The sequence below is a fragment of the Chamaea fasciata genome, unplaced genomic scaffold (assembly GCF_029207755.1).
Source record: "Chamaea fasciata isolate MVZ Bird 193981 ecotype frontalis unplaced genomic scaffold, bChaFas1.0.hap1 SCAF_12, whole genome shotgun sequence".
NCBI classification, from domain to species: Eukaryota; Metazoa; Chordata; class Aves; order Passeriformes; family Sylviidae; genus Chamaea; species Chamaea fasciata.
Window position 1 is genome coordinate 1,228,844 of NW_027094097.1, and position 14,467 is coordinate 1,243,310.

At 37.6% G+C, this 14,467-nt stretch overlaps 1 long non-coding RNA gene across 1 annotated transcript in view; it reads left to right on the forward strand.

Annotated features, from left to right (window-relative positions):
* Window positions 1-7,554: 7,554 nt before the first annotated feature.
* The window catches only part of LOC136295738 (uncharacterized), a 198,835-nt gene continuing 191,922 nt past the window's right edge, over window positions 7,555-14,467 (forward strand). Inside the window, exon 1 of the long non-coding RNA XR_010722784.1 lies at window positions 7,555-7,606. This is a non-coding gene — a long non-coding RNA (uncharacterized lncRNA). The remainder of the gene's footprint in view (window positions 7,607-14,467) is intronic.

Genomic DNA, 14,467 nt, shown 5'->3' on the forward strand with positions numbered 1-14,467 from the left:
ATAAGAAATAAACAAAGGGACTTGACAGAATAACGTGTCATTTAGGTTGTTCAGGTTGCACTTTTATTTGAGAGTACTAGCCTCTTCTTCTGAATAATTTATTTATTTTTTATCAATGTAATGTTTTATCCCTTGGATTTTTGTAGTAAATTTGCATTTCTGATGCTGCTATTAGACAAGAGTAATAGAGCTTGATAACAGTATAGAGGTTGAACACAAGCATATTAGAAAGAGAAGGGATGAAATTTCTTTTGGGACTGTAGCTTTAGACCCATTGCTTACAGGATTATTCCAGAGCAATGACCATTGCATTTCTGATTTAAAAAAAAATTATATTGGTTTAAAGCATTTTTAAAAAAAAATGCATTTTTTGTTCTTTTTGTTTCCCTTGGTATTCTGAAACTTTTGGCTTTGAACAGTGTGTTCTCGTAATTACTGAATGATATAAGCATAATTTAAAAAGAGAAAATGAGATTTTAAAAATACAATAATACAGCTGCAGGAGTGGTTGGATGAGAGGAAATACCAAGTAACAGGAGACGTGAAAAATTGTGTTGCCAACGCAGGAACAAGTAAGAGAGATATAAATCAAAATAAGCATCCATTGTGTTCTGCTTAGTTTCCCATTCACCTTCTTGGAAAATAATGCTATTATGTTTCCATTAGGGTGGATTCCTCCATATGCATTGCTAACTGAGCTGAAAGCACAACACTGGAGCAAAGAGAGCCGTTCTGAAGTTCTCAAAACTGTCCTGTCGTAATCAGCGGTAGATTTCTCTTTGTTTTGCCTTGAAATGGGATGGCCCTGCTTATTATTTCTTCAGTCACCTTGGTAGTGGATTACTTGTGAAGGAATTCTCATATCATTAACTGGTAAGTGTACCAAACTGGCGAACAGTTGTCATTAGCAGTATAACAAAGGTCACAGTCAAAGGATCTCTTTGGCTCGGTTCATTTCACACTTGGAGACGTTGGATCTCTGGATCTCTGCACCCTTCCCAGCAGCTGCTGTCTGAAAGACAGATATGCTTAAGAGCATGGAATGAGCCCCCTTGGTAGGAAGGTAAAAGTTTGTGAAAGAAGTTGCCAGGAACAAAAAGAAGGTTTTGAGAGATAAACTCAAAGCATCTGAATGTATCCCCTCCCCCAAATGTCAGAGGAAGATGAATGAATTCTACAACGATGTGAGGAAATTGTGTTTATTTTTCAAATTGCATTTTAAATAATGTGAAGGCTTCTGTTCAGTCCTCTCAACTCTGAGCTCTCTATCCTCATATGATACAGTAAATTCTGTCTGATGAAGGCTGAAGACAATGCTCTTCGAGTTCCCAGCTCAGGAATACCACACAGATATCCATAGATCAGGGCGTCGTGTTTTCCACCGAGCAGTGACTGTCCCCTGTCCCTGAAGAAGCTTTTCCCTGTGTTTACAAAAGAGCTGTCTGTGGGGACACTGAGGACGCACAGATTTTAGGGGTGTGTTCATCTGTGAGAAGTTTGTAGCAGAGCTCAGAATAAACTCCAGAGCTCCTGCTCTCTGTTCTTCACCTACAAGACTCTTTTTCTCTTTGGAAAACCCTCTTTTGGTTCTGCTCACTTCATCCATCTGGACATGATAGTACTTTCTATAAAATGATTAAGTTTTTGAAGATGAAAATAGTGTGGAAAAATAACTTGCACAGTGATACCCCCTGTGCAAAATACATTTCAGAGTAGATGTTGAATTCAAGGGAATACCTTGAAATTTTGCATTAAGATAGGGCTATGTATTACAGTTTACATGGTATAATAATAGAAAGTAGGAACTAGATAATGAAAAGATATTATAAAACAAGGTGTTTCAGGTAGAACTGCCAGACTTGCAGGTGAAATAATTATAATCTTGATTTTTTTTTTTTTTGTCATGGTAAAACATAGAAATCCTGTAATTCCCTGTATATGTGAGCTGCTAATCCAGATGCCCATTCCTGCCTGTATGAGAAAGGGAATCTGAATACCTGAGCACTGCAATAGCTCTGGTAGCTGAAAGGTTCTCTTCACAAGGAAGCTGTAATGCTAAAAAAGCCAAAAAAGTCAACAACAAAATCCCCAAACAATTGGATCAGGGAAATCAGAGGAAATCAGTTCTATAGGCTGGAGACTCATGAGCTGAATGCTATTTGCTATGTATGCTTTTAGATAATTTCAACAGTTCCTTCAGTCCTTCAATTGCTACTAAAATCAGTTTGTAAGGTAAAGACACACAAATGATGCTCTCCGTATATGCTATGCTTTGTCGAGATAAAATGATGATATGTTAATTATATATTTCAATAAAAGTAACCCTGTCTGCGTAACTTCTGCATAGATGCACATTTGAAATAGGAATGGCAGGGGAAAAAAGAAAAACTAGAAATGAAAGGAGAAGTCAACAACAAAAAAAGGCCAAATAGCGAAGCAGCTGCTTACAACTACCTGAACGAAAGATTATCTCTTATCCTAGTTTCCTCTTGCTGAGGGAAATGTGATGTGATCAGGTCACTGCATGTAGAATGCTGTAAGAATGTGATCTGCACTTCATCATTACAAAATTCAAACATTCTTGAACCTTTTATTCCATCCTGTTCATATTTATCTTTTTGGTCCTGCCTTCATTGGGTACCACATTTGTATTGATAAATTGTAGGTACTTGGAGATATATTGATGGGCTGAAGACAGTTCAAAATGTAGAGTGCTGTGGCTTTGCATATCATTACACCTAGCTCGGTCTTTGCCTCTTGAAAGCTGTCGATTTGTGCATTATTGCTATTCAGGCTGATAAATGACAGTAATTGTTCTTAAGTTGAAGAGCTGGCTTAATGTGCTGACTTGCTTGGGAATTCTGAGCACCAGGGTTAAACTAGTGCTCCATTGCTTCTAACAAAATGGTCTTTTCCAGCTCAGAATAGATACTTAATTGAATTACTTTAGCTTTCATGCCTTTTGCAGCTTTGCATTTGAAGAAAAAATATTCATAACAAGATCAGGGAATTCAGAGCTGTTCATAGGGAGGTCAGGCTCGGTATGTGCCCCCACTTCAAGGCACCTGCTCCCAGTGGTGCTCCCACAATTAAAAAAAAAAAAATAAAAAAGTTGAGAGGGAGAATATGTTAGTCCTATAATGCCACCGAGAAAGACATAAAAAATTAGATGGAGATGTATCACTATTCTTTTTTTCTCCTGTCCCAGTGGTGGAACTTTAATAAGGACAAAATGCAGCTCATTTTGTATGATTTTTAAAACAATGTTTATTCATGTGCAGTAGCACTGATTTGCCAGGTAACTTAGTTTAGGAGAAGCATCTTAAAGCCTCTGTTAATTTTTTTAAGAAGAGTGTTTTGTTTTTATTTGTTTGTTTGTTTGTTTGTTTGTTTGTTTCCCCCAGGGATAAATCAAGAATTCCTCATGAAAAATGGATATGTTTTCTTAAATAATACTCACAGAAGTCCAACTAGAATACAAAATTTTCCGGAGTTGAGTGTGACTTGTATTGAATTGTTCCCATTTGGCACTGTTAATGTGTGATGCAGTGCAAATTAAGGCTCACAATCCAAACGATTCAGTGTCTCAGTGATTCAGTGCTAAGGCCAATTGTCTTTGTTTTAAACAGTTTCTCCACAGTTATTTTGGGTGACAGCTCTGCATTTCCACGTTGACACACACACAAAAAATCAAATCAGATTGAAAAAATTGAGCTGTTGAGAAAGAAAACATAAAGATTCAGAAAGAAATTTATTTACTTCATTGTGGTTCTCTATGATGGCTCATTTGTTTCACATATAGGTATCGAGTGGGATCAACCCCTTTCACATGAGGTTTATAAAGTGTTTCCTTTAACCTACAAAGATAATAGAGTTATTAAAGGTTTTCTGTAGTTCCGGGTATGGTATTTGGGATTTCCTGGGTCAGCATCATAAAGATACAGATTGTTCATTCAGGGAGAGTTTTAGTCACTGTGCTATTGCAAGAGTCTTGTCTTCTTACTTATAACTGCAGGAACTTCAATGTCTGATGTGTATTTTCAAACAAAAGTTATGAAAACACTGGAAAATAATTCATTATTTGTTTAGTCATCTTAGCAAACAGGAGTCGTTTTCTGCGGTCTTAAAAAGGGAGATTATATTCTGACATTATCAGAAAAGCATATCTTTTTCTTTTACAAAGACTCTTGGCTGTTAGCTGATGTAATTCAAGGTTATTTTTCATTCAAATACTTTCCTCAGATCTGTGTTTTTAAATCAGTCACCTACATCTACCAAGTAATCACGGACCAACTGCCAGGAGCTGATGTTTGGGACCACTGAAGACTTTTCCTGGGCATGCAGATGTGCTCAGCAAGGACTTTTGGTTGGTCCCAGGGTATTCCTAAAGCTGACAATTGAGCAGGGAGGCAGAGAGAGCTATGCTACTCATTTACCACCTACTATTTTGGATCACCAAAACATTTATCCTATTTACATTCCTTGAATGTTGGGGTTCATCTATTGAATGGAAAAGAAATCCTTGGTTATATAAACTGTACAAAGTTTCAGGCTTTTCCCTTCCTATTCCTTTGCTGCAGTAGGAATTTCTTAGCTCTACAGATACTTGTGTGTTTACTGAGCTGGAATTCACTGAAGGTAGTGCTTAATTGCTATTTCCTTTGTTCCATGCCTGAAATACATTTCCCAGTAAGGACAGACTTGTTACCTGACTATAATAGTCCGGAAAATGTAGATTTTCCTCACCTATCTGCTTTAAAATTAAACAAATAATAATAATTCCTTAGTTTTGTAATAGGAAAACAGCATTAACTGAGTTCGTAGGCAGGTGGACTTCTTAGGCCTTGCGTGGATACTGTATTTCTTCTCAGTTTTATTCAACCACTTTTCCTGACTGAGCTCATTTTTTGCTATTCATGAACCCTAAAGCCATTGCAGCATAAACCTTAATGGATGCCATCTTTCACATGCTGATCTTCACATGCCCAGTTTTCTTGCAAGGTCTCTGATTGAAGGTTAAAGAATATTGTGACTCAGGCGTGTATTTTATTTCTCTTAATCTGCTTTTCTCCAGTTCTTTAAATCTTTGCTATTCAAGTCAGGATAAAGAAGATAATAGGAAAGTTCAGCTCACAGAAGAACTTTGGAAATACGCAACTCAGAATGTTGTGCTAGGGAGCGTGTTTAATATTTGTCTTCTAAATTTACATAAATGCTAATATGTCATGTGACCTCACCTCCAAGGAATTCATTTTTATTTTAAAGAAAAATTCCTAATCTTTTTAGTTCCATGAGAACTTTTAAAACCTAGACCTGCTGTTATAGATTAATTTCTGCCAGTTATTAGTGCACTGTATATATTGGCCTTTTAAAGCACAGAATATTTCTCTGCTGAAGACCAACAGATGCCATCTTTCAGTATTTATGGACTGAAGTAACATTTGTGGACTGTTTTATTCAGCCAGTTGAGATCATGACTATTCTAAATTTAGAAATCTGTGAGTGATTACTTTTAAAGTCTCTTGATTTAGAGGCAAAGTCAGGCAGCGTGCAATCCAGACTCCATCTCTAATTCCAATATAACATGGAGAAAAGGGCCTGTTTGTTTTAATGTTCTGAGCATCAGCAGTTTCCAACTGAAGTAAAATCCTGAAGAGATGCGCAGTTTTGAAAATTTGAAGCTTTAATATTTTGAGCAGTTCACAGATTCCTTTGCTGGATATGTATCCCTTACAATTTTGTTTAGAATGAAATTTATTTGCTCTTAATTGAAGTGTTAGAGTAATGTGCTATGGCGACGATAATACTGGGGAGAAAAGCGAGTACTTTGAACAAGAAAGGGAATCTGTTTTTTTTCTCTCCATTCTCTCATCATTCTTTTTACAGGATCATTAAAAGAGTTGCAAGAATGTGGTCTCGCATCATGCTGAATGTATAATTATCCTTTCCAGCTGGTTGACTGTCAGCTGACCCGATGGAAATTCCCCGTAGTGACTTCATTCCCTTTGTCTGACTTCATGCAGCTCCTCAGGTGGTTGGGCTGGAAGTTTGGACTAATCGTGGTTGGTTCTGTACTTGTCATGAACCCAGGGCTGGGCTTGGTTCTTTCATCCTTCTGGGCATAACTTCTCTTTGCACACATAAATGGGATCCAGCAGGAGAAAACTAATGCAGATATTTCATGGTTGAAAAGGATGGAGAGGGTTTTGCTGCCTGTTTTTACTTCCCTGTGTTCGTGTGTGTGCTGTATATAGATGTGTCAGGATTAATTTCTGTCATGTATTCACTGCTCTCTTCAGATCAGAGCTCCACAACTTTAATTGGCAAGGTAAAGCCATTTCTGGTGAAGGTGCCTACACCAGAAATCTTCCCCCAGTTGACCAGCCCCTTCTCCCAGGAAGGAAAGGGAAAGGAAATTAATTGTTGCACAGGATAGAAACCATTTTCTTCAGAAAAAAAAACATCTGCCAGAAGCTGGAGTGGAGTAGATCTTGAGGCAAAATTCCTATTTAAAGTTTATTTAAATTTCATGCCCTATGCAATGTACTCTGTGGAGCAATGTTTTCTTCTAAAAGGATGGACTCTTGTGCTGTAGGCATGCAAATATTGTTATAGCAACATATGCATCACCCTTAATTTAATGTTGCCCAACCTTTCCAATTAAAAAAAAAACAACGTTTTTCCGTGTCTTGAAAAATTGTCAAACATCACCTATTTTTATGGGCTAAAACTTCAAAGTTCATGAAATTACTGTTTCAAATAACACATTTTAGTTTTTAAGTGTTTTTCAGAACTAGATTACAGGAAATACGCTATTAGCTAATGTTTAATGTTCTTGCAGCTGTTTTTTGGAAGCTTTGACTTTTACTTTCTTTGCTAGAAATCTATAGCAGAAGGGCACATTGTTTGTTTCGCATTTTGGTGACCGCATTAAAAAAAAAACCCCCCAGTCATCACTTGGATATGTTTACAGGTGTCCATTAGAAAGTTTTAACTCCAGGGGTGAGTTTGTCAGGGTCAAGATTTCTGCTTTGAAAAAAGCTATATTAAATTGAAGTTACATTTTGACAGTGCTCTCCTGCAATTTTAATATTTGTTCCTAAAGCATCATGGCTGATATGCTGTAGGAACAACTTCAGTATTGTGAAGGCATTAAGGATTAATTAGTAATTTGGAAGTTGTCCCAGCATCTGTGCAGTATTCTGGCTCCAGGTCCCTTTTTGGCTGGGTGGTTTAAGGAGCTCTGGGATTCTGACATGGGTTTCACCTGCAGAGCCAATCTGGGTGATGGGATCCAGCTGGGTCAGAGGACACCGTGGAAAGGTTTCAGGTGAAATTACAGCAACCCAGGTGCAACCTCACACAATCTTAATACTAAGACAAAAGTCCCAACCAGCAAATCCCCCTAACTCGACGCTTCTCCCTTCCTCATCCACCCCACACCTGCTACAGAACCTCATTAGGCTAAGTGGGTGCAACTGGTGCTGCAGCCCCAACCCACTTGGGGACAGGATTTATAGGGGTGTGTCGCAGCTTTGCTGAGTTCTTTGTGCCTTTGTCTTTCTACCTGTCTGTGGAAAACATCCAGTCCTTCCTGACAGAAAAGGTATGTGCGTGGAGCCCATGAATATGTATGGCTGATATAAAAATCCTCCACTTTGTCTGCGAGATTTAGAGAGGAGTGTTTGAGACAATAGTGTTTATTTGGTGATGAGTTGGACTTCAGCTTATCTTTGAAAATTTCTATGAAAGCTATGGCAGAGTGATCTGCAGCTCTCAGAATGAGGTACTTTTAAAGCAACGAGCTGGCAAAAATATCTTGAGCTAGGAAGGCCTTGTTAAAACACGTTAAATGTTTGGATGAAGCAATGAAAAGAACATGGAGAGGAATCTTCAACCCCTTGAAATAGATTGCATATTTTCTACGGGAGAATTCAGGTAAATGTAAAAATGTGCAGACACTTCCCTTCTTGGTTGCTGTTTTTAAGAAGTACAGCAGTGTGTATATCACAAAGGGATGTCTTTATAATTTTCCTGTTGCCTGTTTAGTCTGAAAGAATGTTTTATACTTTGCAGAAATTAGCTAACAATTTGAAATGTTACAGAAGCATCATTGCATGCCCCACCATCCCTTTAGAAATAGGAAAATGTTGATCTGGAAGACAAATTTGCTTAAGATGGACAAGAATCTTTAAATTTTAAAACTCTTTTCTTATTTCATATTATAAATGTTCCACAGAAGTTTTAGATTTGCTTCTGTGTGACCTCTGATAATGCCAATAAAACAAGTGAATCTCTCAGAGTAAAATGCCTCTTCATAAACTTTGAAGTCAGTGCTAACTGCGTGTTTGTGATCCCCCCCATAAATGTTGGAAGCTACTTTTGGGGAATTAAAATTGTTTATAGTTTGGACTTGTTCAGTTTTTTGTTCTGAGTGATCATCATGCAATTATTTTGCGTGTCTCTTAAAAAAAAAGTCAATCCAAGGAAGAGTTACCAATATTGACAAAGATGCTAAAGTTCTTAAAGCGGTGGATTTTTTTGTTTTATAACGTCTTGCCTTTTAAAATTTATTTTCCAATTTCTCAGTGTGCAGGAAAGCAGATATATGTGTTTCCTTTTGTGTCCTTGCAAAACTCATGCATTGAATGTGAGCTTTTGTGTTGTTTTTTGAATGACGTAGAAAAGTGATCTACGGCTTTCTAGAGCAACGCACTTGGATTTTGAATGCGTAATGGCTATTGTGTAAGAAAACAACGCTGGGGAAAGTTTCGTGTGTATTCCTTCCTTTTTTTCCCCCCTTGATTTGTAAATGAAATTGGGGAGTAAAGGAAGTACTCAAAATCCACTCCTGAGCACTGCCCTACCTCCTCAAACACCTGGTGTCTTGTAAACTGCAGCATGACTAGCTCTGGGACCTAACCATGGGGAGAGATGTTTCTTTCTGACTGTGGGCAAATCAAAGAACGAGCAAAGAGGAGGTCCTCCTTCTCTGGAATGCTGTGTGGGGGATTACTCTATGAAAGGAAACCTTAACTGTTTAAAGCCATGAATGGGCTTGCATTTGAATCATGAAGTCCTTAATTTGGCAACGTACAGTGTTTTCTCCCTTTCATCCTAAGGCAGAAATATATTTTGAGCCAATTTTCCATAAATGTGAGAACGAGCTCTATTGGCTTCGTTTGGTCAATTGATTTCTTTTGACAGAAAAGGGATTTATTAAGGATGCAATGAATAGTCACGTTTGAATCTACCAAACGGGTGTTTGCTCCTGGAGGCTTTACTGTATACGAAGCTGGAGGATTAAAGTAACAAACTGATAAGTCTATAAGCACTCTCAGAGTGAGGACTTTTCAATTTATCTTCTTGTCTGCAAGATTTCTGCCTACACCAGCTTGTGCTCCAGGATCCCAGCTCATTTCCTGTACTTGGGTCTTGGAGTGGTTTCTGCATTCGACTTTGTTTCCAGGAAAACACAACAAATCTGTGATCATTACAGCATGTCATAGTAATTAATAACCTTTGGTTTCTCTTTGTGGAGCGGACCTGATTGTTTTAAAGGATATTTTAATCTAAAATCAAGTAGTCGAGAGATAAGGGAGCATTAGTTTGTTTTGTTGTAACAGATGTGTTTCTTGCCAAGACTGACCAAGTGGCTGAAATAGCTTCGTTATTTTAGATGGATAGCTAATTACTGTCCTTTTTTTATTATTCCTATTTCTGTCCTTCATGTGGTGGTTGTGAATTAGCTTTGTGCCATTTTCTAAAGTATCAGGCATTTTTATACATTTGGTATATTGAATGGCAAATGCTTGATGTAAAGTCTGCAGTTTTACTCCATAACCAGATTGTAAAATATGAACTGAATTAATCATAACTGCAAAGAGTAATGGCACATTTTCTCTTATTTTATCTTTACTGCCTTTCAGATCATGGTTTAAAACCTTCTACATCTGGTGCACGGAATGAGGCAGCAGCTTTGGTAGTGGATAGCAAGAGGCAAAGGTCAAACCAGAGGCTGCACAAATATTGTGCACTGGATTTATTGTTTTAATTAAGAGTGTGGCAGTTCATCATAAACTGTTTATGGTGTTTTTGCACAGTGCAGCATTTTGAAATCAACTGTTTTAATGAAAACATAATGTCATATCTGTCAAAGTTCTAAATATTTTGAAAGTGAAATATGAAAACAAGAACTTTAATTCTGGGTTTACTGGGATTAGCTCTTGGAATTGTTTTAAAATCCCTTATGTGTCATATCACAGGTAGCATAGTTCTGCGTTAGAAAGGAAATGGAAAATACTGTGTGGAGCTTATTTAATTGTGAAAAAACACGCTGAGGGTAAATGTATTGAAAGACAAAGCTGTTCGGATTTGCATTGGAATGCCAGAATTAAGACAAAAGCAGAGATAAGGCATCTCCTTGTACATAAGCAGCACGTAAATGCTGTATCCTGGTTGTGTGTTAAAAAGGCAACCAAGGAAGGCCCAACAAATAAACCCCCAAACTGAGTGAATCCTTACACCTGGAGAGAAAGAAATATGCTGTGGGTCATATGATGCCGTAATGGTTTATCATCAGGGCCTTGGTAACTAATTGTTTGCAGCACCTAATGCCTTTCTGTGGAATTTTAAGGCTGAACGTTTTGTAGTCTAACAAATTTCTGCTGCTGTTCTGTATTCACGTAGATATGTAAGGCAATTTTTGTTACATTTTTTTTTGTGTAGTCCGATAAAATATTTGTATAATCTGAAAATTATATTTTTGTAGTACTCTCCTTGGAAAATAGAAATTAAGTCTGTCATTAGATGCTAGGCCACAGTAGTTGACTGAGCAGGGTAATGTATGTTACATTTTGTGCTATACTTGGTCAAGTTTCATAAATATCGTATTCCATGTTATTTTATTAAATTTAATATCTGCACTTCCTATTACCAGACATGCCTCTCATTCAAAGCACAGAGGCACAGTTCTCTAATCAGAAGTGACAAGCTATATACTTTCTTTCAGCCATTATTCGGTAGCCTAGAGCAAGGAGCTATGTTTCCTTGAAAATGTTTTGAATTGGGTTATTTTTATTGAAGTATTAAAGTAATTCTTCAGATTTTAGGCTATTATTTAAGTACTTTTGGGAGAATGCAATAACCTCTGGATTCTGTAGCCTTTGTTATGTTAACAGTTGTAGCTGCTAAATGTATCTTTTTAATGCTTGTTATGTAAGTGTCTGGAAAAAAATCATCGGACTGATAGAAACTAACAATATTTAGGAAATAAACAAGATTAGTTGACTAAATTAGTTTAGTTTTGAAGCATAATATCAAAGTGACTTGCTATTTAAATATACCAATAGATTCTGGTCACCGTACCTTCACCAAGAAACGTTGCGACGTGAAGTTGATATTTGGCAGATTCATTCCAAGAGCGTGAAAATGATACTTAATATATTAGCCTTTCCTATGTGAAGGCAATATGTTGGCTTTTGATGATGTTGGCTAAAGCCATCTGCAGAAACTCCTGATGTTTGGGTTTGGTGAATATCTTTGTTGAAAGGGCTCCTGGAATCTCTGCAGGTTTTGTACGTGCTTTAGAGACAGAGCACAGTGAGTGTTGGAATAGGTGGGGTGGCTTTGGTACTGAAGGAGGAACAGGGTGCCTTTGCACCCCTTCTGAAACAGGATGTGTGAAAGAAAAGAGCTTTGTTGGGGCTCTAGGGGTTGAGGTCCAGATGTTTTCTGGAAGGTGATCGTCATGCATCAAACGTCCCTCCCACGTGTTGTGTGTATCCGCAGGGGGACGCGGGAAGTTCCAGAGGAACTGGAATTAGGTGAACAACGTGAGGAGATCCAGAGTGCTGGTAGTGGACATCCCTGACATCAAAGGAAAGTCCCAGCCTTTGATAAATGCGGACAGTGAGCTTTGTGGTGATGCAGATGTACATGTGAGAGAAGGATAATGCTGAGAAAGTAACTCCAGTCTTGAACGCAGGTCTTGTTCTTATTGCCAAGCATTAAGGACACAATTCAAAATACTTTCCCAGACATAATTTCATTTTAAAATCTGCCGGCTGTAGGCATTATTCATAGCTTGTTCCTGCTGTAGTGTTATTGGGTTTTTTAAATTTTGGTTTTCTTTTTCTTTTTTTTTTTTTTTTAGAGTCTGTTTTAACTTTTGAGAGCTTTATTTTGTTAGTATGCTGAATTGATAGTGCTTGTCGTGGTATCAAACATCAACTTTCTCAGGGTTCTGTACACTTTTGGTCTGTTTAAGCATGCAGAGGAACTTAATCACAGTTTTTTTTACCAGGACTATCCTAGATCTAAACACAGCTTCATGTGCATGTTATCAATTCAAAGGATTGTGTTATTGTCTAATTCAGATGAATGAAAATGTAGGAGATCCACAGGCAGTGTAGACCATGCTAAGCATGGAAAAAGAAAACCAAAGTACTCACGAGCATGTTAAGGGGAAAACGGGAAGATTTGCAGACAATGTGAGGAATACCGATGCTGAAAACTGGATTATGCTGCATTATATTACCAGGCCCAGTGGCTGTGTATGTAGTTTTGATTAAGTAATTACACGCACACTACATTATTTGATTTGCAAATGCAAACTGTCTCACGGTCCCAAAAGTCAGGGACTTTTCTGTGGAAAATATGACCCTGAATAGACTTTCAGAATAACAGTTCTTACACTTTGATGGAATTAGAATTAAAAATCAGCTATATAATTAATTTTTGAAATGAATTTATCACCAGTCGAAATATAAAAGTGAGTAATACCACCATGGTTAATATTAAAATAAATGTAATAGGTAAGAACTGATGTGAACCGGTAGAGTAAAAACCCATCAGAGATGACTGAAACATGTTAGAAATTAAAATATTAATTCTAATAATAACCAGCCCTGCACACAGAGAATGAAAACATCAACAGAGTAATGGCATTACATGCCTTAAATATTTCATCAGATGCCTAGCAATACTTGGAAAAGATACAGAGTGGCAGTAGAGGGCTTCAGTAGGAATGTAGATCTACAGGAAATTGTGACCTGGGAGAAGATGAGAGGGAAGTGTCTTACCCTGACCCTGTTTTCTTCCTACCCGTGGCTTACACCCAGGGCTGGACACGGGGTCCAAAGTTAAATCACCCACAGATCTGGTCCTGTGAGTTCAGCTTGATCTGGCCCATCTCTTAGGGATGGAACTGGGATCTGGCCATGGGCTGTGACTGCACCGGCAGCTGGAGAATGCTTCTGGGTCCCCTTGTTTGTGGCTGGACTTTTCTGGGTACTCCTACAGCCAAGTGTTGTGTTTAGCATTTAATGGTTGATCTTAACTGGTTTTCTTCGCTGCTTGAAGTGATTCAGCCAGCTGGTTGTGGTCTGGGAATTGCTTGGTGAAGTGTTGTGGTACTTTTAAGTTGGAATACGTAGAAGGGGAGATTCCTTTTGGCCTTGAAAACCCGTGGATCTTCTTCAGAAATGTGGTCTGTAAGACCACTAATGAATGTCGGAATTCATTTGGTTCTCTGTTAAAATGACATGACGAGAATTCACTTAAAGATGTAAAAATTTCATTACTATATACCACTTGACTATATTTAATTTTCAGAACCTTTATTTTGAAACCACAGGCGTGGAAATATGTCGGTTACTTGCTAGGGCAATGTAGAGTATTTCAGTCATATTGTATGAACATTAGGAGCACTTTATATTTCAGCTTGGAAGTCCTGAATTAACCGCCCCCATATTTCTGTGGATAAAATACACGTTGCCCCTAATGCGCACTGGGGAGATAAAAAGGAAAAATCATCACATTCCCTTTATAACTCCTCCTACTGCTTTCTGAGATGCACAAGTTTTTATAACCTGCTCGTCACTGATGCAGCTTCACCTGTAGGAAAAAAGATGTTAATGTTAAAGCTGGATGTTAAGGTAGGAATGACAAGAGGATGTGTAAATAGAATCAAATGTCCAGAGTTTTCACAAAAAGCCACTTGTCCCCTGGGACAAGTATTTATCCCAAAATGGGACAGTAAAGAGTATTTGAGGATCTTACGTTTAAACGTTAGTGGAAAAATATGTGAATGGAAGAAACAGTGAAAAAATCGCACGGGAAACAGACCTCAAACTTTTTTCCCTTGATTTTTCTTAAATGATTATCTGTTTGCTATTGAATGGTATTGAATGGTTGCCATTAAAATTTATTTTGTTAAATAGTGCTGTCATGTGGCAATTTAAGTGCTGCATTTTTAACAAAAGTATAATTAGCACTCTGAATGAAAAGCCATAGCTTGATAGGCCAATTTCTAGAGTCTTAAAGCAAAACCCCTCGCATATTTCTTGTAATAATCTACAGCAAGATAAAATGAATAGAAATATCTCAAAATATATTAAGATATATATTTTTACACTGAACATTAGTGCTACATACAAAATATATTGGGAATGTGTTTCAAAATATT